General features: G+C 38.2%; 1 protein-coding gene and 1 long non-coding RNA gene across 15 annotated transcripts in view; one reads left to right on the top strand and one right to left on the bottom strand.

Annotated features, from left to right (window-relative positions):
• Positions 1–25,999, top strand: part of ARHGAP24 (Rho GTPase activating protein 24) — a 744,099-nt gene that overhangs the window by 634,298 nt on the left and 83,802 nt on the right. The gene's annotated exons all lie outside the window — the stretch shown is intronic.
• LOC102163744 lies at positions 16,695–19,038 on the bottom strand. The gene is made up of 3 exons (XR_298966.3): positions 18,742–19,038; positions 18,296–18,377; positions 16,695–17,018 (listed from the first exon to the last, which is right to left on the bottom strand). It is a non-coding gene; the product is annotated as an uncharacterized LOC102163744 (long non-coding RNA).

Here is a 25,999-nt window from a genome sequence, read left to right as displayed (position 1 = left end):
CACTGCACCACATGGGAACTCTTTTTTTTTTTTTTCAAGACTTTATTGTTTAGAGTAGTTTTAGATTTACAGAACAATTAAGGTGAAGGCAGAAATCCCCATCTGCTCTTCCCCTGCTCACACAGCCTTCCTGTGACCAACATCCTTCACCAGAAGAGTACATTTTAACCAAGGAAGGAATCTCTGTTGACAAGAGAGCTTCTTTTTAACTGTCTTTGATCATGTCCAATACATTCTGCTCAGTTGAAGACTCCCCTGTTTATCGGACTTGCAGAGCAGTGCAATTCTGTGAAAATCAGACCTGCTTGATGGGAAATGGCGCACAACACAGGAACGTGGTGACCTTCGCCAGCAGTGCTCACCTGCCTCCAAATCACGCAGCCACACCTGTCGTGAGCGGGGAATGAAGCCTGCATTCCGCTGAATATAATCAGCATCATAAATGCTTTGGTGACTTTGCGACTCAAAGAAAACATGAAAGATTGTCGCCTTGGATGAATAAATAAGGCTGCAGTAAATTGTTATAAGATGTAGTGCTTGCTTCTCTTCCCTATAATCATAAGTCAGGATGGTTAATTTTGGAAATTTCGGTTCAGTTTGTGCTTTGAATAAAATAATTTGGATACTATTCACAGGGACTAATTAACATAGACAATGGCTCTTGGGCACTTACCTAGTAATATTACCCATGCTTGTTGTATTTTTATATTCCTTAGTCAAACTGATCCCTCAATAAAGGAAAATGCCCTAAGAAATATTTTTATTTTGAATATTAAGTAATACTTTGGAATTTGGAATTTGATAGGAGATTTAAAAATCAGAAAATTGCATTTTAGGTGTTTCATTCAATGAGTTCTTTAGTTAAGTCAAGAATTTATGTGAGATTGTCTGTCTAAGCCTTTGGTCAGATTAGCAGTGGGAAAGCCATAGGCTCTGGAGCTAGATAGATTTGATTTTACAAGCCTATGTCTAGCACTTGTTCAGTTGTATGAGTTCAAGTGTAAAAAAAAAAATGTCAAATCTCAGTTTCTTCTTCTTTAAAATGTGCAAATATCAGTATCATGAGATTATGGTGAGAATTAGAGGGCAAAGCTCAGTCTCTAGAGCTTTGATTGAGTGCTTAATCAATAGTCTTTCTGTCCCATTTTTATTTTATGAGTCTGTTTCATCCTTAGATCCACCTGGTAATTAAGATGACATCATCAGAAGTTAGGAAATTTAACTCTAACTCTGCTACAAACTGATTGCATGACTTTGCCCAGTTAATTAAACCTTTTTATTCCCTGGTTTCTGATCTGTAACGTAAAAAATATGAATACAGTAATCTTCATGGTTCTTTTGAAGTCTATTTTTTAATTCTATATATTGAAATATTTCAGTGAAATGAACCAAGATGGAAAGACAGACACTTTAAATAAGTGGGATTTAAGGTCTTAAACAATTAAGCTTATGAATTTTATAACCTTAATAAAATGTGCAAAACAGTTTGAACATTTAGTATATGCCAGGCACTTTGTGAAATGTAACAGCAAAGATAAGTGAGACACAGCCTTTATCTAAACAAGGGCTCAAGTATAATGCCTGACAGTTTCTAAGAGGCCAAAACTCATTGGGTAGGTGAAGACGGATCTGGGACCTGGCAAAATTCCTACAATTGGAGCCACACATGGCAGGCCATCTGATCACTAGCATAGTGCATCAAGGTGCAGCATCTACTTGTCTGGCCAAGGGATTCAGGAAGAATTCTGCAAAGATTTCCTAAGAGAATGTAGGGAGTTCCTAATAGATGGCTAGAATATAGCAACAGAGCGTGCAAAGGAACAGTGAGGGTGTCAAAAGGCAGGGCCAGGATCAGCATATAATTATCCAAACCCCAGTGATTGGAATGAGGTCCTGGAATAAAACTGGAGTGTCCAGTGAGAGTCAAACAGGAACCAAAGCAAGTTTTGCCCAGAGCAGACTGGAGACCAGAGTGCTGGGCAAAATGCATCTCAGGACTGCACAGCACAGAATGCCCTGCACAGCACAGAATGCCCTGCACTGCAGCTGTCGTCTGGAAGAGGGAGAAAGACCTTGCTGAACTGACAACAGATGGGTGAGGAAAAGACATGGAGAATATTTAAATACCCCCTTCCCCTGTGTTGGATGATCTAGATCAAGCAAATCAGCAGGAATAGTTCTAGAGAGCAAGGGGTCTAAAGATGGAGCCATGAGGGGGACTGTCACCTGTCCCCTTTCTAGGCTTATCATTGAGTAGGAGGGAAGTCTGCATACACAGAAGAATTTGGTAAGGATCGTTGGAAATTTGCAGGAAGAGGAACTGCAAGATGGAAGGGACACATATGGCTGAAATGTCTATAAACGAGGTTTGAAAAGAAGGAGAGAACTTTCATGGATTTTTCTGTTTTTGACTTTGGCTCAAATCAGCTGGATTACTGGCTTGTAAGACATGTTATGCTGTGGTTCCTCTCCTTTCTCAGTGATTCTAAGATGCAACTGAGGTTGAAGAAACGCTGTGGAAAGAGACTCTTCCAACTAGTGGGAAAGCCATGAGTAAAGACCCAAAGACTAAAAACAAAACAAAACAAAACACAGCTTATTCAGGGGCCAGAGTCATCTTGTTTTGCTGATGCAGGTGTTAGGGGTAACCAGCTGGGGTGTTATACTGGGGCAAGGAAAGTAATGTATCATGACGCAAAGAGAGAGGACCAAATGCTTTGAGAAACTAGCCAAACAAGGAGAAATGAAGGAACCAAGAGAATACAAGTTCTGGCAGCCAAGGATAGTGAGAGTTTAGGGGGAAATGATATGGCTATATAGTGAAAATCCAAACACACACAAATGGGCGAACGTCAGGAAAAGGTAACACATTGAGAAGGCATACAATCTTTCTTTCCTGCATTTCGGTGGTATATGATTGTCCACTGAAACTGCTTGTTGTAGTTTTTTTTGTATGTTGAGCTATCGTTTTTCATGCATGTTTAGTGAAAAACACCTGCCTCCATTTCTTTATTTACAAAGTAGAGATGTCAAGAGCAAAAATCCTTGCCCACTTAAAACGCCTGTGGTGGTTTTAAGGACAAGTGTGTGAAAGCTTTGTTTGTAGCATCTGTCCTCAAAAAAAGTAAAAAGTGGTTAAATCCTGAGTTAGAACCTATAGGTTAAGTTCAATTGATAACAACATACCACTTAGTATTCATTTCATTAACACTCTCAGCTTACCTAACCATTACTTAGTGATTTGGCGATTATGATTTATTTTCTATAACCTAGTTTTCAAAGATGTTTTGCTCAAACGTCTCAAGCAAATCCCTTTTAGGTCCTATCTGATCTTAGGAGATTTCAGTTCATTCCAACAAGAAATGCTGGAAAGCTAATGAGGGAAAGAATGCCCTGCCTGTTTTGACTTTAAAGAGCATGGGGACAGTAAGCCACTTCAAAGCCTGTCTTTTAATCTTCTCATTGTTGAGCCCTTTGTTGTGAGGGGACAAGGGGGTGTGATTTTTATCCCGGTAATCAGTTTCTGTCAAGACAAGCTTTCTAAACATTTGTTAAGGGGGAGTTACAGAAGTATTATGTGTGGTCACTGGTCTCTCACCCTTAGCTGATAAAAGGGAGATGAGAGTCAAGTCAGCAACCCTGCAGACTGGGTTGGCGTTCCCCTGGAAGTCTAGAAACTAACTTACTTCGCACAAACACATCTATGATGAAGAAAGATTGAATGCGAAACTGTCAAGTTGTGGCATTTTTGACTTTCTTCTAGAAAATATGGAAGGTAATAATCATTGGGTTTTTTTTCCTCTTTACATTTGGAAGCTTTGATCAAGAAATCTTGAGGATGGAGGTGGGAGGATTGAGTGAAGAGGGACATAATTCCATCAACTAAAATCGTTATTTTAAAGTCTTGTTAGATACGCTATCTGCTGCCTTCACATTTAAATAGCGTATCTAAATATAATCTCCCTTGCTACTTTCTGTGCAAATAACTGTGGTGAAAGTGGGTTTGGCAATGGAGGTTCCTTATGTCTGTTAAGAAATACAGAGAAACTTTAAGAGTAACCTGAAGTCATCAGAAACAAACACAGAAAAAACGTGAGACGAGAGTATTTTTTTTTTAACATAAGGCAAATAATCTTACTTCAGATTTATTCACTATTAGCCAATTCATTGTAAGAAAACATTTTAGGATTTGGTGTCTTTGGATACAGATTAAATTATCATGACTCCTCTTGCAGAGTTTAATGTTTTAAGTTAAGTGCTATATAACTCCCTAGGCTCTTAGTTTTGTAATTTACATTGACAACCTAATTTAGGCTTATATTTGCCTCTGGAAATTGAGTGTCCATGTATAGATTTTTAAGTGCATGTTTTTACTTATACTGCTTTTTAATTGTGCTCTGCATGTAAAGACCATTTTTACAAATTCTTAATTCATAGTACATTTTCTATAGGAATCTGCAACAGCTGAAAACTCTTATCTAGTTGGAGGGTTGTAGTAACTTCCTCAGAGTGGCAATGATACCCTTTTAGATTTTGGAAGGTTATTCAGTGTCTCTGAAATATAACAAAAACACTATTTGATCATGCACTATATGGTTTAAATTGCAAAATAATAGGCAATGCTATAAATTTTTAATACCTTTATCTTTTTGAGTTTTCTCTAGCAAAGTAGAGAGACAGTAGTTCTTATTGGGCCTTGTATATGCTTCCAAATATTTGATTGTCTCTCATGTGTGAAACCATATGGAAAACTAAAGCAGTGGGTTGTTATGCTTAGTAGAGGGGTCATTTCCCTTAACATCCAGGCTCCTTAATTGTATCTCTTAAGTTAGAGAGAGTAAATTATATTGGTTGATATGTCATCAATTGTCTTTTGTGACTCAGAGAGCAAAATTCTTATAATTAATGCACTGTCTAGAATGAGAATCCCTCAGTTAGAGAAATTTAAAATGGAGTGTCATAATCAGTTTCATTGTTGGACTTGTTCAGTAAATTAAAGATAAATATTCATCAGAGTTGCATTATCACTATTCTAGTGCTGTAGAGAGTTTTGAATCCTGCCATTTCAGAACACCCTCAGAGGGTTATATTCAGATTTATCTTTAATTTAGCAATGGCTGGATTCAGAAGGAATGCATTAAGGGCCTAAGATACTCTTTAGCAAACCATGTTTTTAGAAAAGCTTGAAGATCACCAATGCCCATTATCTGACAACATAATTGACTTCCTATAATATGCTAAACTTCACAGAATAATCATAAAACGTGTTTACTAAGTGAAATATAAATGATAGCTTGGGATGCTTAAAACGATTCATATTCAACAGTGAGACGCCCCCACAGATCAATACTTTCCATTTTTAGTTTTTATCCTCACACCAGATTAACATTCTTACGACATGCAAAGGTGAGCACTTTAGCAAGGAACAGTCAGTGCCCCAGAAGATGGTCTTGCAGGTAAGCGTTAAGCCTTGTCATCAGACACCAAGATGTATGATGTCTTGGTGTCTCTTCTAATATCACTGCTAAAAGCGAGTCTTAAGTTTCTTCTACTAAAACGGAGGGTGAGATAGGGAATGATCAACAGCCATTTGGTGTTTATTTTTTGAAGAGCACTTCAATATTGATCGTATTCCTAGAGCTTTGAAAATATCATGTATGAGTCATAATTTTCCTTGCATCATATAATACATGTTGTCAAGCCTGCATGTTGCATCATGATAGATACTGTCTCTTTTTCTGTAGTCAATTTTATCTGGAACTTAGAGAAAGAACCCCCCCAAACTTTCTTCATGTAAACCATTTGCCTCTCTTTCTATTCTCTGCCGTCTTTATCTTTCATCTCCTTCCCCTTCTTTATTTGGGCACAAGATAGTCTACTTTTTTTTTTTTTTTTTTTTTGGGCTATTTGAGTATTATTTTATTTTATTGTTATTTTTTAAATTGTATTTATTTCTCAATGAATGTATTACATTTATAATAGTACAATGATCATCACAATCCAGTTTTATAGTATTTCCATCCATTTTATCATTTCACATATTTTTCAAAAGCTCTGTATCTCATTTTTGATTTTAAAAAATTCGTGTATAATGCGTTTTTTTTTTTTAAAGTAGTCTCCCTGAGTATAATCTTACACATCTTACTTTTTGTGTGATTTATATTTTTTCCTTCTTAGACCTTCATTTGAAATTTTTGGTATGTTTCAGTGGTCCGGGTTTAAGTAAGTTCTATTTTTTAATATTTGTGAATGATTTTTATAGCTTCATATGTGTTTTTCTTGCCTTAATGGCTCTGAGCCGCAACTGTGTTAGGTATCTGTTTAAGAGGATGGATAGCCTATACAATTCATTAAGAAAATGCCAGCGTTTTAATTCAACAAAGTGTCAGTTCTACGTGGATGTAGAGTAAGACTGTAACGGGAATCTCATTCCTGCTGAGCAAGTGTTTACACAGGTAGTCGCCTGCAGGTGGAAATAGAGGCAGAATTCTCCTATTTATTCAGTGTCTCTCCTGTTTGTGCTGAATGCAGATAAACTACAAATGTATCAGCCTTCCTACTTAGCAAAACTGTAATCAACGTCAGTATTTCTAGATAAAATAAATACTTAGGGAAACATCTCAATAAATGCCAGGGATCACTGTTTCCTTTTTAGTATAAAACCTCATGAAATTAAAGTGAAAAATAAAACACTGTTTATTCTGTTGTCTGCCAGGCTCGGCTGCATGTAATAGGGTACAAGGTGGCTCTGCAGTTGAAATGTCAGAGAACTGGGATAACCACATATCTTTATTCGGTGGCTCTTTAGCTGCTTGTCTACTGGTGTTTACAGAGCAAAATGGATGGAAAGCCCAGAGAAAACACAAAGTATCTGATGGGTTAAGATACTGCACAGTCAATCCCCTGAAGTTTACACAGCAATTGAAATGGTCTCTTCTGTAAATAATGCCAGGCTTCCTGGTATTTCTATCATTTACAGCTTATAGTAGCAAGAGCAGCCTCAGCACAATATTTCTTAATCCCCCCAAATGCCTCATCCATACATAAATCGCTGGAGTCCTGGCAGAATCTCGCACTGACCCTCCAAGACTTTTATTGCCGTTTCATTCATCTTTTATTGCCTCTTCTTTCTTCTTCATTTTTCATTTCCTAAATCCATGAGCTGAAAGGGGGGTTATAATTTTCATTTTCTTGTGAGTGATGGGTATATATATATATATATATAGTTTCTTCCCCATCATGCTGTCAAGATTGTGGGAAAGCAAAGCTTCCCTGTTATGAAAAGCCAACTGAAGCAAATGAATCATTACACTGATGAAAGGTCTGTTGGGGACAATCAGTGTCTTTACTCTTAGCTGTCAGCTAACAATGACACCTAATCCTTAGCACTTACTGAGTGTAAAATAAAGGTAGTTAGCTATTTTATTACCAATACTTTCATCCCTGAAGACTTCCCAACCCGTGATCTTTTTTGTTCACTCTTTCCCTCCTTTTCCGTTTCTTCCTTTTTTTTTTTTTTTTTTCCTGGTTTGTTTGTTTGTTTGTTTGTGGTTTTGGTCATTAAACAAACGCTTATTGAGTTCTTATCATGGCAGAAGTTTTATTTTGCTAGGGACTCAAGATTCAAAGATGCAGTTAAGGAACTGACAGCCTAGTAGGGGAGACAGAGATGCAAGAAAGAATCGTGATATTCTGTGATTATGGGTGATAATAAGAGGCATGAACAAACATAGCCACAAAGGAGGCATCAATTAAAATCTGGCTGGGACAGTGAGGATAAATTTACTGAAAGTGAACATTTCTAGCTAAGTCTTAAAGTTTGAATAGTTATTTCACAAGTAAATAAAAAGAGACAGGGGGAAATATATAAATCAAAGCATGTTCGAGCAGCGGAAGCTAGAATAGTCTGCCTGCAAAAACAGAGCGAGGAGAGTGAAGTTTGTGATTGAAAAGAGGACTAGAAATGTTTCTTTTTTTTTACTTAAAAAAATTTTTTAATTATAGTTGATTTACAATGTGCTGTCAATTTCTTCTGTACAGCAAAGTGACCCAGTTATATATATATATATATATATATATATATATATATATATATGTATATTCTTTTTCTCATATCATCTTCTATCATGTTCTACTACAAATTATTGTATATATTTCCCTGTGCTATACAGCAGGACCTCATTGTTTATCCATTCCAAAGGCAATGTGTTTGAAGCCAGATTGCTAAGGGCTCTGTATGCCTCTAGAACTGGGGACCTTATTCTCTGACGATGGATTGCTAGCAAAGATTTTTAATCAGAGGAAGTATCAAATTCCAGCTATGACAGTAACACATAAAATCCAGGAGAACAGAAACTTTGTTTCATTCCTCTCTAAATCCCTAGATCAGTAAGTACACACTTAACAAATGTCTGTCATCAAGGTCGCATGGGGCCGGTGTGGCAGAGGAACCACTGATAGAAGACATCAGAAATGGGGCACTGTGAGGGGACAGTGTAGTGACCTAGGTGAGAGAGAATGACAGCCTGAGCTAGGGGAGGGAACGTCAGTTTGCTGAGGGGCACGCTGGAGAGGCGAAAGGACTTTGGAGGTAGTATTGATTTCATTAAGTGACTGATAAGGTCTAAGACATCAGTGGGGGGATTTAAAGAGCTGTGCATGGGACTAGAGGAACTTCCAGACAAGAAAGGCAAGAGAAAATGCAGATTTGGGGGATGAAATTGATGATTCTTCTTTAGGGATGTTCTGTGTGGAGTAGAGTACTTTGCAGTCAGTATCGTACATGTCTCATTTCCATGAAAGAGGAAGATGTAAAACTGAGAACCCTCACACCATGGTAATAGCCAAGTTTATGGAAGCCAATGAGATTCCTCAGAAAAAGCTTCACACCAGAAGGTCGCTATTTATGGGGGAGACACCATGGTCCAAAAGAAAAGAGGGAGAGAAACAGCCAGAGTAGGAAAGGAGAGGTTCCGAGAAAGTTGTCTGTAATCTGCCCTCTCTTCTTCTTCTGTATGACTGGTAGTATTTCATTGGTCTTTGAAGACACAGCAGGCTCATCCACACCAGACAGCGTGATCGATGGTGGAAATTTCGTTCATCTTCCTTTGTCAAGTCTAGTCCAAGTCGAACCACTTAGGAATTTAATGACGGTGGATGACCAAACCCCCATTTTACTCATTAAAATTTTTTACAGGCAGGAGACAAAACAAAGACTTGGCAAAGGCATCAAAATGAAGGACATAGTTTAGTTATTTATTCCTGCCAGCATCTGTAGGTGCCATGAAGAAGTCTACACTGTGGAGTTTAGAATCAGAACTGGCACAGCCTGTGGAAATGTGTCTGTGCTCTGACCAGTTTCTCGTGTTAAAGGCATCCATCCCGAAGAAGATCACCTGGGCTCCAGCCAGCAGGACACTCATGAAAGACAAACATATAAGTGGACCATGGAATTGGCCCCATGCACTGTGAGCCTCTGGGTTTTCCATCCTTGGTGTTTGTTTTCCTGAGAGAAACTCTTTGCAGGGGAGATGTCTTTTTTTTAGTTTTTATTTTTTCACAACTGTGGATGTGGGATGTTCTGCATCAGTGTTTTATGGCAGAATTCATAGTTCTAATTCCAAATCCCTTAATATTTATCCAGCCTGACTTCTCTCTGTGCCGTTTTTGAAATCAGAGTTGATTCAAAACACAAGTGGTACAATGTATGGACAAAGAGTGTTATATGAGAAATGTGCGTAACAGACATATGGACGACTAATGAGCAACAAACCAGCTTTAAAAAGCTTAGTGCTAGATCATTCACCTCTTATTTCCTAGTATTTTAATATTGTTTCTAGGCTGCCTGCCTGCTGGTATGGAAATTTAACGCTATGTCCCAAAACCTGTCTGAAAGATTTATCGGTCATTTCTCACTTCCAGTGGTTGGATGTGGCTCTCCCCGTCTATAATGATCAATTACCTTAATTCCATAGTAGAGAGCACTTCAATGCAGAGTTAATGGCTTCCGTGACTAAATGTTTGAGAATAATTACCTTATTGAAACCAAAACACAAGAACAGAAGGAGCTCCCACTGCTAAGTAAGCACGTGTTTCTTGATATCAGGTGTAGCTAAATAAATAGAACATTTGGTGGGATATTTAAACCAAATTTCTGTTTGAATGAAGGGATAAAACTGTAACAGGAATATTTGCTGTTGTTTATTTTGTTGACATTAGGTAAAATCAACCTCATTTTGCAATCGTCAGGTTGAGACGACTTTCCTTTAGATTTACTACCAGTTGTTAATTACGTTCTTATTGCTGCTCCTTTTAAAATAACTTTCTCCCGCTATCTCAAATAAGCATCCATCTATTTCTCTTGATGCCGCCTCCTATCGAAAAAACAATATTTCTCTTATTTGAAAGCTCCTCCCCCAATCCCATGCTGGGAATTCTAGCCGCCTCAGGTCTCCTCAGTAGTGGTGTTGTAGAGTTTCTTTGTAAAAGTGGCTCACGGAGGAGTTCCCGTTGTGGCTCAGTGGAAATGAACCTGACTAGTATCCATGAGGATTCTGGTTCGTTCCCTGGCCGCGCTCGACTGGTTAAGGATTTGGCATTGGCTTGAGCTGTCATGCAGGTTGCAGATGTGGCTAGATCTGGTGTTGCTGTGGCTGTGGTGTAGCTGGCTCTGATTCAACCCCTGGCCTGGGAACTTACATATGTCCCACCTGCAGCCCTCAAAACAAACACAAACAAAATGGCTCATGGATAAAATGTTTTCAAGTGGGTGCCAGATTTGTCTTAAGTTTCTTTTGCATTGGAAGCACAGTGCATTCATTTGTTTGTTTGGGGTCAGAGGGTTTAAGTTCCTCTATCCCAATATATTTTGCCCTTTACAACCTCCTTCTATGGGTGCTCAGAGGCCGTAGTGGTGTTTCATGCCTCCCCTCTCAATTATCCTATCAAACCCCAATGTTGCAATTGTCATTGTTTGCTTCTGCTCTAGGGACCTCTCTTGAATAGCACTGAACTGCAGTGCTCCGTCTTGTTTCTCTGTTCCAAAATAGAATGGTCTGGATTGCTGCTCAAGAAATGATATTCTTTTCATGACCTATCATGATCCAGTATAAGAGTGAATACTTTATACCCGTGAGTGCTGGATGCATTTCTAAAAAGTGTTATCAAGTCCACTTGGAACTCTCAAAGTCCTGCATGGCGTTTGGTTAAAACATCTCTTGTAGGCTTCATGTTGTCTTTATCGAAGCCTGTCGACTTGGGCATGGCTGACGTGCCATCCTGAGGGCAGTGTGATGACCAGGCCCTGGACACTGCCACACGCGATGCTTCCTTCTCTGCAGCAGTTACCTACTCCCATGGGCAGACGTGGATGTCTCAGTCTTCCTTCCCACAGAGTAAGTTCTTGAAAGGGTCCAGGGTGACACACCAAGTCAGTCCCCACTCCACCGTACTCTCAGTTTGAATGCTAGTGTGAAGCAGAAGCACCACCACCCGCTTCAAGTTAATATTCATTCAAAAGGCACATGTAACGAAAAACCATGCTATACAATGCATGAAAATTGTTTTTGGTTTTGGTTTTGCTTTTGCTTGTTTAGGTGTGTATTTGTATGCCTTATTTGAGGGATATGTATGTGCTGGTTTTTCTTCACCCACGTTGATCATAGTGGTAAAGGTGACCCCAAGGTAGTTTTGGGTTAAGTTATCTGTCTATACCCCAATGTTAAGGAACCATAGATTACTGCTTTTATTATAATTATTCCTAGTTTTTAAAAATTCTTTTTATGGCCACACCCGTGACACATCAAGGTCCCAGGCCAGGGGCTGAATCCAATCCACAGTTGAGATCTACTCTGCAGCTGCAGCAACACCAGATCCTTTAACCCACTGCACCGGGCCAGGGATTGAACCCTCACCTCCGTTGTGATCTGATTCACTGCAGTCGACTCTTAATCCACTGTGCCATGGCCGGAACTCCAAGAGGTAACTGACTTTGTGATACAAGGCAGATAATTTACCAGTATTCAAATATCTAAAGAAATAGAGATGAGGATTTCGCAGAGAATCAAAAGGGCGATCAACCAAAGACAAATGGCAAGACTAAAACAGTTGGGTGTTAAGTTTGAAGTCTTTTATTCCAGGGAGAACCACCCATGGGTTGGGGAAGTACCATGCCTCGCAAGCAGCAGAACACTCTTCCAGCTGCAGAGAGCTGGAGAAACTGCAGTGCTGAAACGGGGAGTGATTGGCCAGGAGGTCAAGGATTTCCGTATAAGACTGGCAGGTCCGGAAGCTGAGTTGAAGGATTGTGATTGGTTAGATTTCTGTGACCTTGACCATGAGGCATTGCCCGTGCGTGCAGGCTAACTTTGTTTGAATTGGGACCTGGGCTGGGCCGCTGGGGAGGCCACCATCCTGTGGCCCCAGGACACAAATTAATGTTATCACCAGTATCAATGCCGAAGCCAACAGCTTTCCACTTTGCTCTCCCCATGACTTTCATCCTAACTGCCTTTCTGATTCCTTTAGCTTCTTCTCCACCCCACTCTTAGATTTATTCTTTCTCGTTTATCTTCTTCCTTCCTTATTTATGATGTTGTTTCATCACTTCTTCTTATGGTTCTTCAGTTTTCTTCCTTGCTTTTTGCAACTTGAAGAGGAGTCGAATTGATAGGCAGAGCCAAGGCAAGGGATGGAGGGAAAGAAATGCTCCAGAGGGGGGAAGATCAAGGTTTGTGTGTGTGTGTGTGTGTGTGTGTGTGTGTGTGTGTGTCTGCTGTCCCTGGGGTGCTGAAGATGGGGCAGGCGTAGAAAAAAATTCCCACATAGCAGTTTACTGCTCATATTTTTGTTGTTACTGTTGGTTAGGTTTTTTGTGTTGTTTTGGGGATTTTTTTTTTTTTTTTTTTTTTTTTTTTTGGTGGAAGAGGTTGTGGTTTGGTTTGGTTTGAGGGGTTTTTTTGTTTGTTTGTTTGTTTTGGGTTTCAGGAAATGTCTCTAAATGAAATTGGGCCCCCAAATATTAAATTGCTACTATCTCTCTCGAAATACCTTCTTCTTAACTGTTGTTAATATTGTCATTATTAAGCCAATCACCATACTCTTGTTTGAAAAACTATCAATAGAAAAAAGTCATTTCCATCTAACACATGAAGAAGGGAGGCCTAAGGAGTTTTAGCAACTTCCAGAGTCATGCGTGACTGCGGGACACAGGACTGTCTGATAAAACTTCAACATGTTTTGCTTGAATTGACAACAGCATTTTATTCCTAGGCCCTTTGCACAGATCACTAGCAGCTCCATGGCTAAACATGGGTGCAAGTACTCTCTTCGGTATGTGTTTACAGCCACAGGGTCACACTCTTTCCACTGATTAAAGAACAAGATGACTGCCTCAGGCTGGAGCTGATGAGATGCCCTTTCTGAGCAGAGTTAGCCTGGGATACGTGTAAGATCAAAAATGCATTAGGTAAATCCTTAAAAAATAATGTCAGAATGTGAACTTGAATATAGATGAATACATTTTCAAAATCATCAAACCAGGATAGTGGAACTGTTGGCAGAGTTGAGATCTTGTTTCTTCACCACTTGTCTTAAGAAAATACAAACAGGAATTCCCTGGCAGCCTAGCAGTTAAGGGTCCAGCGTTCTCACTGCCGTGGCTTGGGTTTGATCCCTGGCCTGGGAACTTCTGCATACCACAGGTGCCCTGGAAGGAGAGGAAGGAAGGAAGGAAGGAAGGAAGGAGGGAAGAAGGAAGGAAGGAAGGAAAGAAGGAAGGAAAGAAGGAAGGAGGAAGGAAGGAAGGAAGGAAGGAAGGAAGGAAGAAAGAAAGAAAGAAAGAAAGAAAGAAAGAAAGAAAGAAAGAAAGAAAGAAAGAAAGAAAGAAAGAAAGAAAGAAAGAAAAAGAAAAGAAAATGCAAACCTCCAGAAAGATATAAAATAGTTATTCTAACCACTCTTACAGGGATTTAATATGTGTATTAGCTTTTTAATGGCTTAAGGTATAACTGTGTTGACTCCTGTGTTGATTATTTAAAAAAATAATCAGATAACTTTTCTGGAAATGTTTAAAGCACAAGCTTATTCGTAAATATGTTTAAAGTTAAAACTACTTTTTGCTTAATTTGGGGGAGTCTATTTTGTGAAGAAAAAAATCTCTAGAGGGAATAAAATTTCGATATTAGATAGATAGCTTGAAATTTATTTACAGAATGCAAATAAGAGGAGAACAAAACTATGTTGGTAACTGAAATAGAGTTTTACCTCCCTTGCATTTGGGACAAGGTCAGTTAATCAGTAAACGGCTTTGGCTGCGTGGCAAGCACTGTTCGGTGGGACCTTTCATTTCCTATCTGTACTTCATCTGCACACTTTCAGAGGTCATTATTTCTTTTCTTTACTTGTATGACAGTTTCCATTATGTAGAAACAGAATCAACAAGGAAAAAGAAGATGGAAAAGTTGTTTTTTGAAGGTGAAAGGGTATTAAGATAATACCCAGTGATAAAGAAATAAGGCTGATATTATAGCCTATTAAATAAGGAAAAAATAATAAGTTCTGGAAACAGAATATACTTTGAGATATCATCTGGTCATCTCTCAGGTAAAATTAAATTTAAATTAAACAGTGAATTAAAAGTCTGAATTCTTCCCAATACCCTCCAAAATTCCAAAATGCCTTTGAACTTCAAACTTCAGTGTCGATACTATGTAAAGCAGTCCATATCCCTGAAGATCATATTTTTAAAATGTGACAAATTTCGTATGATAGATATTCACAGAATAATTAAGATCATAAAGATACTAATGTAGTAATATTTACTAAGTTCTGTAATATTAAAATGGCTAAAGTAACAACAACAAAAACAGAAGAACAAAAAGAATGTGTATAATGGAGTTCCCATGTGGCTCAGTAGGTTAAGGATCCAGCATTGTCATTGCAGTTGCTCAGGTTACTGCTGTGGCATGGGTTCAATCCCTGGCCCAAGAACTTCCACATACCACAGGTGCGCCCCCCCAAAAAAGGAAAGCGTATATTAAAATGCTTATGCTTTCAACCTGTAGTGCAAAGCGAACTTGGAGAAAACAGGAATTACTGAATAGAAAACTTATTCTAGAGATATATAACAGCCGTTTGACAATGTCCACCTGCTAATCTATATATTTACATATTCTTCATATCAAATACTTCCATCCTTTCTATCAGCATATTTTCTTTTCTTAACTATTCAGGATGGATCTGGCATTTCAGGATTGCCCGATCATCTCCACTGAGTTTGGAAAGAAGCAGAATATGCAGCAAGCACTATTAAAATGCATTTACATGCAAAATTAAATGATGTGAAGAATTTAAAATTGTTGTATTCTGCAGATCATTTTTAACATTTTCTTCACACAGAAGAAGGTGTTCCTGGCACCACAAGGTCATCAGATTCTCCTGGGGCTCAGAAGTGCTGAGCCTGGGTTTCCAGACCTGATGCCTTTGTATTGAACAAAATCAATCTTTCCAATTCCACTCATGTTTGAATGCCACAATGTTGATTTTTCTCTTGAAATAGAGGAAATGAAAACTTCCTTTAAAGAATAGCAGGTACCTGTAATATCATGGCCATAGAATTACTATTATATTTACCACCACATTTGGACTGGTAGTTTGTTTAATTATTCCACTTAAAAATTTGGTTAGCCTGTTTTATAAGACTCTTGTTTCTTATATTACCAAATGTGTAACTGAGCCTCCAACAAAATAATGATGACTCGGAGACTTGAAGCAGTTGATCAAATATATAGTTCTTTACTGGATCAAAAAAAATTTTTGGTTAAAGTAGGGAACTATGAAATAAGACACACAGTGTAGAAATTGCATATCAGTTTATAGCATTTCGGTGTATATGCATTAGCCAGTTTTGATGTGAGGTGGAGCTCTTTTTTTTGAGTAGGAGTTGAATGATTGGTTTTCCTCTTGTCTTTTTTTGTGTAAGTTGCGTTTATAATTTACCACTTATCATTTTCATATTCACTTCCTGTACAAATACATTTGCAAAGTCATGTGAACTCAGAACCCTTCTGGATTGTTATGATTTGTTTTTAAAGTCAGGGAGGTATATTGAGGTGTGATTTTTTTTTAAAACCAATAGTTTCTTTTGTCTTGCTCACCACTAATAGTAATTTTACTGTATGTCAATCCTATACAGCAAATCATGAAACTAGTTTTCATGGAAGTGCCTCTCCTTGTTTTGTTTTTTGCATCTGTACTTGAACCCTTCATATTATATACACTACAAAATAATACTTATGGAACTCAGTTCCTCAGTTAGGTAATAAAGGGGAGTCAATGCTTTCAGAGCAAATAGGTTCAGGAAAGGCTAGTGTATAGCAAGTTATGCAGGTCTCTTGACTGAATAACATTTTAACGGCATTTGCAACAACTCTGACGTACATAACATGTGTATGGCAACAAACACAATTTACCCAGCTGATAGGAGCAGAAGAAAGCAGACCTACAAGAAAGGAATTAGCCACAAAACTTAGGGTCCTTTGAGTAACAATGAACCTGTTTTATAGAAGAAAATGGAGACCACGGGCTACCAAAAGCATTGAGATAAAAGCTCGTGAAGAAACAATCTTTAGGTTTTATTACGGCAAGCCTGAGAAAACTTGGTGTGTTATAGGTATGTCTGTTGAGGTATATATAATTGTCTTCATCCATAAACCGCAGAGTAAATACTCCAGAATTACCCTTTCCCAGATGATGTACAACCAGCCTCAAGGTCTCATCCATCTCTTTTATCTCTCTTTATTTTTCTGTTTCTTCTCTTTCTCTTTTACTCTTTTTCTCGCCAGATTAGGCAAAGTTTTGTCTATAACTCCATTTTCAGTTTTCGTGATTAAGCCTTCTGGCCTTAGAAATGGTATCTTCTTGGGCGTGCTCAAGGCAGTGATGTTGCCAGTCTCCCAGGAAAATATGGTAAACTTTGCTCCCAAGACGAGCAAGGGTAGTTCTTCATGATTCCCAACTTTCTGTGCAGCAGCATGTTATGTGAATACAAAAATTGTGGTGCATGAATTACTTAACCACTCATCTCTCTACCAGGTCATCTAAGGGCAGTGTTAGTGTTGGCATTCAAACAAGTGTATGTTATGGTCTTACTCTTAGGTAAGACTATTTTGTGTCTGCAGATTTAAACTCTTCATATGTGTGTAACCTGAAGTATTAGTACTTATGAAACGGAGTTCCTCAGATCATTTGTCCATGTTTAAAAGCGACCAGATATTCTCAGATCAATTAAGTTTAGAAAATACCAAATGTAACCTAGTTATTCAAGCTGCTTGAATGAATTGCATTTCAGAGTTTTTAATATGCTTAATGTAGATCTTGCATCTCGTACCAGGTAGGGTGTGTACATGTGCCAAATGTACTTCATCTGCAACTCTTTTTTTCCTGGATTATTACTACATTTTTAGAAACAAGGAAAAATTAAAGCATCCAAGCCATTGGCTAAGGAGACAAGCGTGATGAGTGGACGTACCTTAGTTGTAGCAAGTTCCACTTTTGGGGGTTGGGAAGGAAGAAGGAAAGGTCAGGAATGAAACAAGAGTTGTAAAGGAAGAATTTATGTTACTCAGAGTGGTTGAGAAAGAGAAACCAGAGAAAAATTGCCTACGAACAAAATTAAATTGTTGCTACCTTCTTTGAAATGTGTTCTTACAAATTAGTGCTGTTACTAGGAAGAAACCTAAGATTACATGGACCTATCCATAAAACTCGCCACTTATGTAAAACAAGGGAGGTGTGAAGAATAGTCTAAGTCTCAACTGTGGAGAAAAAGAAGCACAGTGAATATCAGTGCTTTGCCCAGTAGCAGGTGACTTTTGGATGTCAATGAAGTACTTGATGTTTCTAAACCTCAGTTTTCTCATCTGTGTAATAGACATTCTTAAGCCTCCATTGTAGAATTATTGCCAGAATTAAATAAAGTAAAATGTGTGACAGTGTCAAGCACAGTGCTTGCCAGGCAAGTGTGTGTACAATGATTATTACTTTTCTCTTTTGTTTACACGCTCCATGTGCCCTCTTAGCTCCAACAATGGCCTGCATTCTTAAAGGCAAAGTTAACCTTTTACTATTTACATATACTTTAACTTGCTAAGAGCAATCACTTTATTTTCCTTTTGGTAAAAGAAATCTTTTCAGGGGCCAGTTACTTAACTTTGTCTAAGGAGGTAACACTTTCTCATTTGTTTTTAGTACTAGAAATATATCCAAAAAAAAAAAAGAAGAAAAATAAATGATTTACCAATCTGAGTTGCACATCAATCAAAGGCAATTATTTATGTCACATCACGGAGACCTGTCTTCATTGTAACTTGCTGTTAATCCTTCACATTGAAAGAGAAGAAGTAGGAAGAAAGTTAATAGTGATTTGTTACTTAGCAGGATCCATTATGAGAAACCAAGGAGCAAAAAAAATAATTGACAAGAACCTTGAAACTGTAAGAAATCTCTTTCCTCACATTTCAATTGCCTATCACAGAGTAAACTAGACATAGCATAAAATTTGATAGGCAAGCAGATTTTTAGTCATTGTTTTAGGATCCTAAAAATAATGTAACATATTGAAAACTGAAGTGGGATCAATAACATTTGTTGGATGATAGGCTGCCATCTTGGGAGGTTCATTTTATTTATTCAGTAAGCAACGAGAGAACATACATGGGAAAGAAATTAAGCCGAAAAACTTACCTGCTGCTTTAACAACTTTCCTGTAATACTCTTCCTTCCAGAAGTTCAGCTTGCGGCCAGGGAGCAATTTGTTTGCCAAACCGTAAATGTTTATATAGACTTACTAACCAGAAGAGATAGTTCATCCATTGGCAATCTATTTACCAAAGGCATTTGGGTTATCCTGACTGAGTCCTACTCTCCAGGGTGTATTTAATATGTAACACTTCCATTGTGGCAGAGATTCCTGGAGATATTTAAAGTCTTTGTCGACTCAGACAGCACACAAAGTCAATATCTGAGCCCTACTGCTCTGTCTAATGTAGAGATTATGGTATTTTCTTTCCCAGGAAGTTTTGTTTCCAGGTGGTTCCATTGGCTGGATCTAGTGCCTCTACACTTGAACATTCCAGTGGAAGTTGACACAACACCAGGGTTCCCTGTCTCAAATAACCTTCCAGCTTTTAACTGGCTGCCCACTTTTAAGGTTGGCTGAGAGAAGAAAATAAAACCTCAATGGTCTGAGAATTCTGGTCTGGTAATCACGGGTCGCCCTTATTTGTGACATGTTCCCCTTGGGCTGAGTGACAAATTGACTTGGAAAAGCTGATCAGTACTGTCTGGAACACAGTGTCAATCAGATGTGACCAGAGTTTTGAAAGGTGATGAAAACTTAACGCTTTCTAGTTGAAATTGATCTGGGCGTTGGTGAAGGGTTTCATTGCTCTGTCTCATGTCTATTTGTTGTTGTTGCTGCTGCCTTTTCCTGTAGGAAACAGGTTATTTTCATGCATGCTTTAACAATAATCTACTGAGGATGTAACTGAGGGTTTATGTGAAAGTATTTCTCCTTCTGATTCACTGAACAGATCAAAAACATTGTTTAACTTTTTCGTAAATGAGAAACTTGTATACATTTATACTCCAGGTGAGAGGGAGAGCAAGGTCAAAGGCTTTTTCTAACTGAACACTCTGATCTTTGGTCAAAAGCATCTAAAATCTAAAAACTTTTGGTATAAGCTGGACCTGTGGCAATGCTAAGAGCAATGGTATACACTAGATTTGCTTTCACTGCAAAGAGGCTGTTAGAATTTAAAACTTAGAGTGAGCGTTTCATTTCTCTTCTTATTAAAAATCGTATAACTTGTTCACCTCAGGATTCTTGTATGGTATAGCCATAATATTTTGGTGTGTTCTTTCCAGAGTGTACTCCCATAAGTGAAAATTATACTAAGTTAACTCTACAAAGAGATATATTTGAAAACTTCCACTGTTGGTAATGTGAAGCTACTGTAGGACTTAAAACTGCTTGCTTTTCGAAGGATTCTTTAAAAGACAAGCCAAACCAAAGCAAACAAACAAAACCCAGGGTATTTTAAACATCAAGATTGCCCTAGCAGCTTTTCAAAAAGCACAGATTTTCAGGCTGCTGCTCAAAGATTCTGATTCCCTTGATCTGGTTTGGACCGTGTTACCCCAGTTGTTTAAAACCCTCCCCAGATGACTTATTGGTACTCTAGACCCCAGTCTAGTATGGTGACTAAAAAAACAATGTTGTAGCTTATTTATTTTATTTTATTAATTTGTTTTAATTTCCCCCATACATTATTTTTTTTCCTACTGTACAGCATGGTGACCCAGTTACACATACATGTACACATCCTATTTTCTCACATTATCAGGCTCCATCCTAAGTCACCAGACATAGTTCCCAGTGCTGCACAGCAGGATCTCATTGCTAATCCATCCAAAGGCAATAGTCTGCATCTATTAACCCCAAGCTCCCAATCCATCCCACTCCCCCCGGCCCTCTTGGCAACCACAAGTCTATTCTCCAAGTCCATGATTTGCTTTTCTGTGGAAAGGTTCATTTGTGCCGTATATTAGATTCCAGATATAAGTGATACCATATGGTATTTGTCTTTCTCTTTCTGACTTACTATGTTGCCATTTTCTGATAACTTTAAATGGAGTATAGTCTGTAGTATAATCTATATAAATATTGAATCAATATGGTGTACATCTGAAACTAATATAATATTGTAAATTAACTACACTTAAATAAAAATTAATGTACTTTTAGAATACTTGGGGGGGAAGTCGGTTTTAATTAAAAAAATAAACAAATAAAATGTAAAAAAAACCCCAATGTTTTCTGAGATATATTCCATAAAATCCCATCTCAAATCCCTTGAGATGACTTGAAAAGAAAAAATTCTATAGGCAAGTATGTGAGGGATACTCTGCATATTATCCTTTCTTAGAATTTTGGAGAACATTTAAAAATATTAAGACTCTGAGACGTCCTGCAGAAATTACATCTGTTTAACGTAGTACATTCAGTGGTTTCTCGGATGGATTTGATCCTGGATAACTTTTCATCACAAGGCATCTTTGGACATACTACTAAGTGAAATTTGGCAAGATCTGAATTGTTATTGACATCAGTGCTGCCTTTTTTTTTTTTTTTTTTTTTTGGTCTTTAGGGCCGCACCTGAGGCATATGGAAGTTCCCAGGCCAGGGGTCTAATCAGAGCTGTAGACACCGGCTTACGCCACAGCCACAGCAACATCAGATCCGAGCTGCGTCTGCAACCTACACCACAGCTCTCGGCAACGCCAGATCCTTAACCCACTGAGCAAGGCCAGGAATTGAACCTACAACCTTATGGTTTCTAATCAGATTCGTTTCCACTGCACCATGATGGGAACACTAGTGCTGCTTTGTAATGCAATATGATTATGGCATCTTTGAGAATGTACAATTTTCAAAGCTATTGAAAATGATTATATCTTTGTTTAAACTTAGGAATGAAATATTTCTATTGCCTAACATGACATCTGGAAATTATATACTAAGGAGTCACACTATTTTTGTATGATTTATTTGCCGATTGCATGAAACAATCAGGAAGAAAGCAAATAAATAAGTATATGTAATAGGCTTGTTTCAGTGGCTTAAATGGCCATTCCTTGAAAGGAATAATGGCTTTTTGTGAAGAGAAACTGCTAAGAGTGCCCTTATCAGCATATAGTTAAACATCTGCTGAAGAGCAGTTTGGAAGCGAACCCCTTTTGTGGGTGAGTGATTCTTTTCAAATCACAAGACTTTACACATAGACTGGTAACAAAACAATTTACAAATGCTTAATTATTGCCTGTAATGGTAGGATCAAACCGAAAATTATGGTCAGAGGTCAGGGGACAGAGAATGTATCAAAATTCGTTACCTGATTTTTTTAAATTTAGCATTATATGCAAAACCATAGTTGGAGTTATCTTTAATTTGTGGTTTTTGTCCATTAGGAAAAAATACTAGAGAAGCTCTGGGTTTGAAGGTAGAGATACAGTCATAATTCTAAGGGAGAAAGCATTTCCATAGCACTGGAAAATATGGAAAAGAAAGGAGGGCAAAGAAGGATTCGTTTTACCTTCCAGAGAAGGAGAAAAAAGAGGGTGATTTGTGAATCAGCATCTCCTCACGTCACATGGGCCAGTCACTAAGCTCGGCACAGAGGTGCATTATCTTGTTGAAGTAGAAGAAATTTTCTTTAAATCCTCTTTTTCTTCAGAAAATATAATCTGTTGTTGGAAGTTACTAAAAAAAAAAAGCAGATGTGATAACGGACTTTTACAACTATTATCTGTATTTACACCATGTACTTCCTTTCTCCATTCTTCTTTCACCTGCCCCGTCCTCTCTCGTTCCCAATTCTTTCTTCCCTTTGAGAAGATGACCCTATGCTCTTTACCTAACAGTGAATCTGATTGAAGGTGTTAGGCACGTAAACGAAGAGCTTTGCTTCCAAATGTTGGCATGAAGAAAAGCTTCCCTGACGTTTGGTTTCCACTGAACATCAATCATATGTGGAACATAAGCTCACTGTTGCCCCTTATTCCTACACGAACACCAAGAGCATTCTGCCTTAAGTTATCATGACAGTGAGACCATGGGAAGCAGTCCGTTTCCCCCTTACATTTCAGGAAGCAAAGGAAAGTAGAGCTTCACATGCCTGGTTTCAACCACATAGATGATCTTAAGTTATGTCCGTGGGTTACTGCTCACATTTGATTCCTCCTGGTTGGCTTCATGATGCTGTCACCTGGGTACCAATTAGTACACGGACATCTGTCAAGAAGGAACTGAAATCAGGCCGTCGTCTTGGACCAAGGTCACTGCTAAGCTGTATTGAACCTGGTGTTAGAGGCCAAAGATATTGTTTAGTCCAGGAGCTGTATTATATGCAGGAGCTTTATAAGAGGAACTATGCAGGCATTGTTTTTCTTTTTCATTCTTCTCAGAGAAGATAGTGAAAGCCTATCACAAATATTTCAGAATTATGACTACCACGCCTAGCATACAAAGTGCCCATTATAGATTTTTCCATCATGCTAAAACCCATCACTTATATAAAGAAGCTGCTTTTATCACTCTCTGCTGTTTCTCAGAGTCAAATAAATAATGACGAACCATCTGGAGGGCAGGGAGTATGCTTACTTGGCTGAAATGGGGGTTTAGAAGGGAAGGACTAGTTGGGGTTGATAATATTCAAACTAACAAGGCCAGGATCAGTGACAGTGGCATTGGAACCTAAGGCAAAAGGGAAAATCAGTAATAGGGACCCTGCTTTTATTTTGATATTTCACTCATGATGCATTTTTCTTGTATTTTGTTTCTATCAAATATGTTAATAAAATATCATTAATTATGGAGTATTTTGGTGCTCCTTAAATTTTGTACCATTTTCATCTTGACTCTACAAACTGACATATGCGGAAAACTCAAAAGGCCTCTGGAAAATTGTAGGGGAAGAAACTCACCACATAGACCCCACATTTCATATAAGTAAACAGTAATCTCAAACTTCATCAAGTACTTGAGATTGTTTAGTGCCGAATATTGAACAGGAAAGTTTTCAGCATTGTTTGGCATCAATTAACAGATTGAGTCACAGCCCACATTTCATGAGGAGCAGGATAAGGCAGATGGTGGCTGAGCTTCGTGACCTGAGTGGTCTCCTGAATAGGTTTGTCCTTCCTCTTCAGGGCAGAGTCCCCTCACCCACTAGTTCTCATCATTCTTTATGAATGAGAGGGTTTTTTATTATTGCTAATTTAAATAAAGGAGAAGGTTAAAGTCCTGGCAGGAGGGCACATTTGATAAAGATGTAGACTGAATACGCAAAGAAGTGACTGATTTTTTTTTTATCTTTATTGTAGATGCAAGATGAAAAAAAATATATGATTTGCATGAAATCTTGCTTGGTCAGACATCTTGCTGTGGAATCAGGATTCAGCCTTGATCAAATTCTGAGCCCCTTTTTTTGATTTTCAAGTTACCACTTTGTTTCTTTGTAGTTGTTAATTTATTCCTAGTGTTCATATGCTCCCACGTTCTAAAAAAAGAGAAAGCCCCCCTGTGGCTAGTTTATCCTTTGGTATTCCTGTAGCTGCCACCTTACTATTGGAAAGCCAAACAAATCTAGTTTATTTTGTTTAAAATTATACATGAATTGAAATCTTTAATAGATTTTTCTCACCTAAATCCCTTTATGAAAACTAAGTAGATGCATCCGGATGAATTCAGTTAAAAGAAGTATTATTTGATGCTTATCAAGGATGCTGCACTTCTTACTCTTTTTAAAATTGATTTCCTGAATGATTTTAACATTATATATTTTCTCTTTTCTTCTAGCTTTATGTGCAAATGAATTCCTGTCTGACACATTGTCATTATCAGCAAAAGTGTCAGCATGTATATGCATTGGTATGTGTGTAAGCATTGTATTTACTCACAATGCCCCTGCTTTTACTAAGAGTAAAAAGTGGATATTCCTATACTTCTTAATTTCCCTTGCTAGATGACACACTCACTACTAATGAACAAGAATCATGACCTAATCATCCTTGTATCTGACCTGGTTTGGTGCCTGCCATGTCATGTTGCTTATGAGGATTTCATCCCAAAAGTGACACCCTGTTGCTACTCTCTCTAGTTTAGGAAGCTTCTAAGAATGGGGCAATTATTTGCCAACCCTGAACCTGGAAAATGATGGCAATAAACAGGAAGAACTTAGGAAGGCTCAAGAAAATGGGACCAGAAAATGCTCTGGTGGGGCTGAGGAGCTTCTCAGAGTTCAGACATAGGCTGGAGGAAATCCAGAGCATGTGAAAGCCAACTCAGTCTGAGACTTCACTGCAGAAGGGCCAGCTCAGCCAGGTCTTCACACACGCTGTGCCCTCATGCACTTGTGTTCCCTCCCCGTCTGCAACACCACCTCAACTTTGAAACTGTTTGTCAAAACACTTCTCAAAGTCCCCTGCTTTCAGAACATTCTTCCTGAAAAGTGACTGTTTACTTATTACTTTCTTATTAAACAGTGCATTTAATTCTCTGTTTCATAAAGGATTGCACCTGACTGTGTTCAGTTCATGCTTTCTCTGTAATCTTCTTCCATTTCATGTTTTGTCTCCTTCATGAGATTGTAATGTCCTGGTGGAGATAGCATATCATAAATTCTCTTCTGTACTCTCCACAGTGCCTTGGCAATCCTGAAAGTACGTAAAATTTAAGTAGGTGTGGCACTCAATTAATTTTAAGTTTATTGTTTTTCTTTTGCACTGAAATTGCTACCTAGCAGTTGGTAAAGCACTCCCACTGTTTCCTGTTTATGGTTGTTCTCTGCTGGCATTTCATTTCGATAGTGAATAATTTCACCTGTTTTTGCTCACTTCGTCCTCTGTAGTGTGTTGCAAACCACCAGGAGGTCTTCCTCGTGGGTTCCAGTATATTTTAGGTCAAGCTTCTGTGCATATTCAAGAGCAACAAATAATAAGGTTCAAGGAATAGAGTCATGAAATTCTCCAATCCTCTGTCCACATATTAAAGAAAGATCTTTCCACAACGGTTACAGCTAGTTCAGGCTTGCTTTCTTCATCCCTCCTGCATAGGTTCAGGTTTTTCTATTATCTAAAATATTGAATTTGCTAACTTTGGTGTTGATGGACTCCACTGAAGGGAAACTCAATGACCTTGATGTAATCTTGCTTTCAACTACAAAACATTCTTCTTCAATAACCACCTGGCTTCACATCCCTTTTCTTTTTTTTTTTTTTTAATTTAATCTTGGTGTTTATGTGTAGATATGTATGTCTGTCCATTCATGCTGTGCCCTTGCCCCCATGTCCACTCACCACAAAAAAGAGATCAGGAAAGATGGCCTCTATCGATGAGCTCTTCAGTCGCTTTCTTAAATTATATTTTGAAAAGTATTCTGTT

The sequence above is a fragment of the Sus scrofa genome, chromosome 8, assembly GCF_000003025.6.
Source record: "Sus scrofa isolate TJ Tabasco breed Duroc chromosome 8, Sscrofa11.1, whole genome shotgun sequence".
In the NCBI taxonomy this organism is placed as follows: Eukaryota; Metazoa; Chordata; class Mammalia; order Artiodactyla; family Suidae; genus Sus; species Sus scrofa.
The sequence above is the reverse complement of the archived record's forward strand: the minus strand, read 5'-3'. Positions and strand labels throughout refer to the sequence as shown.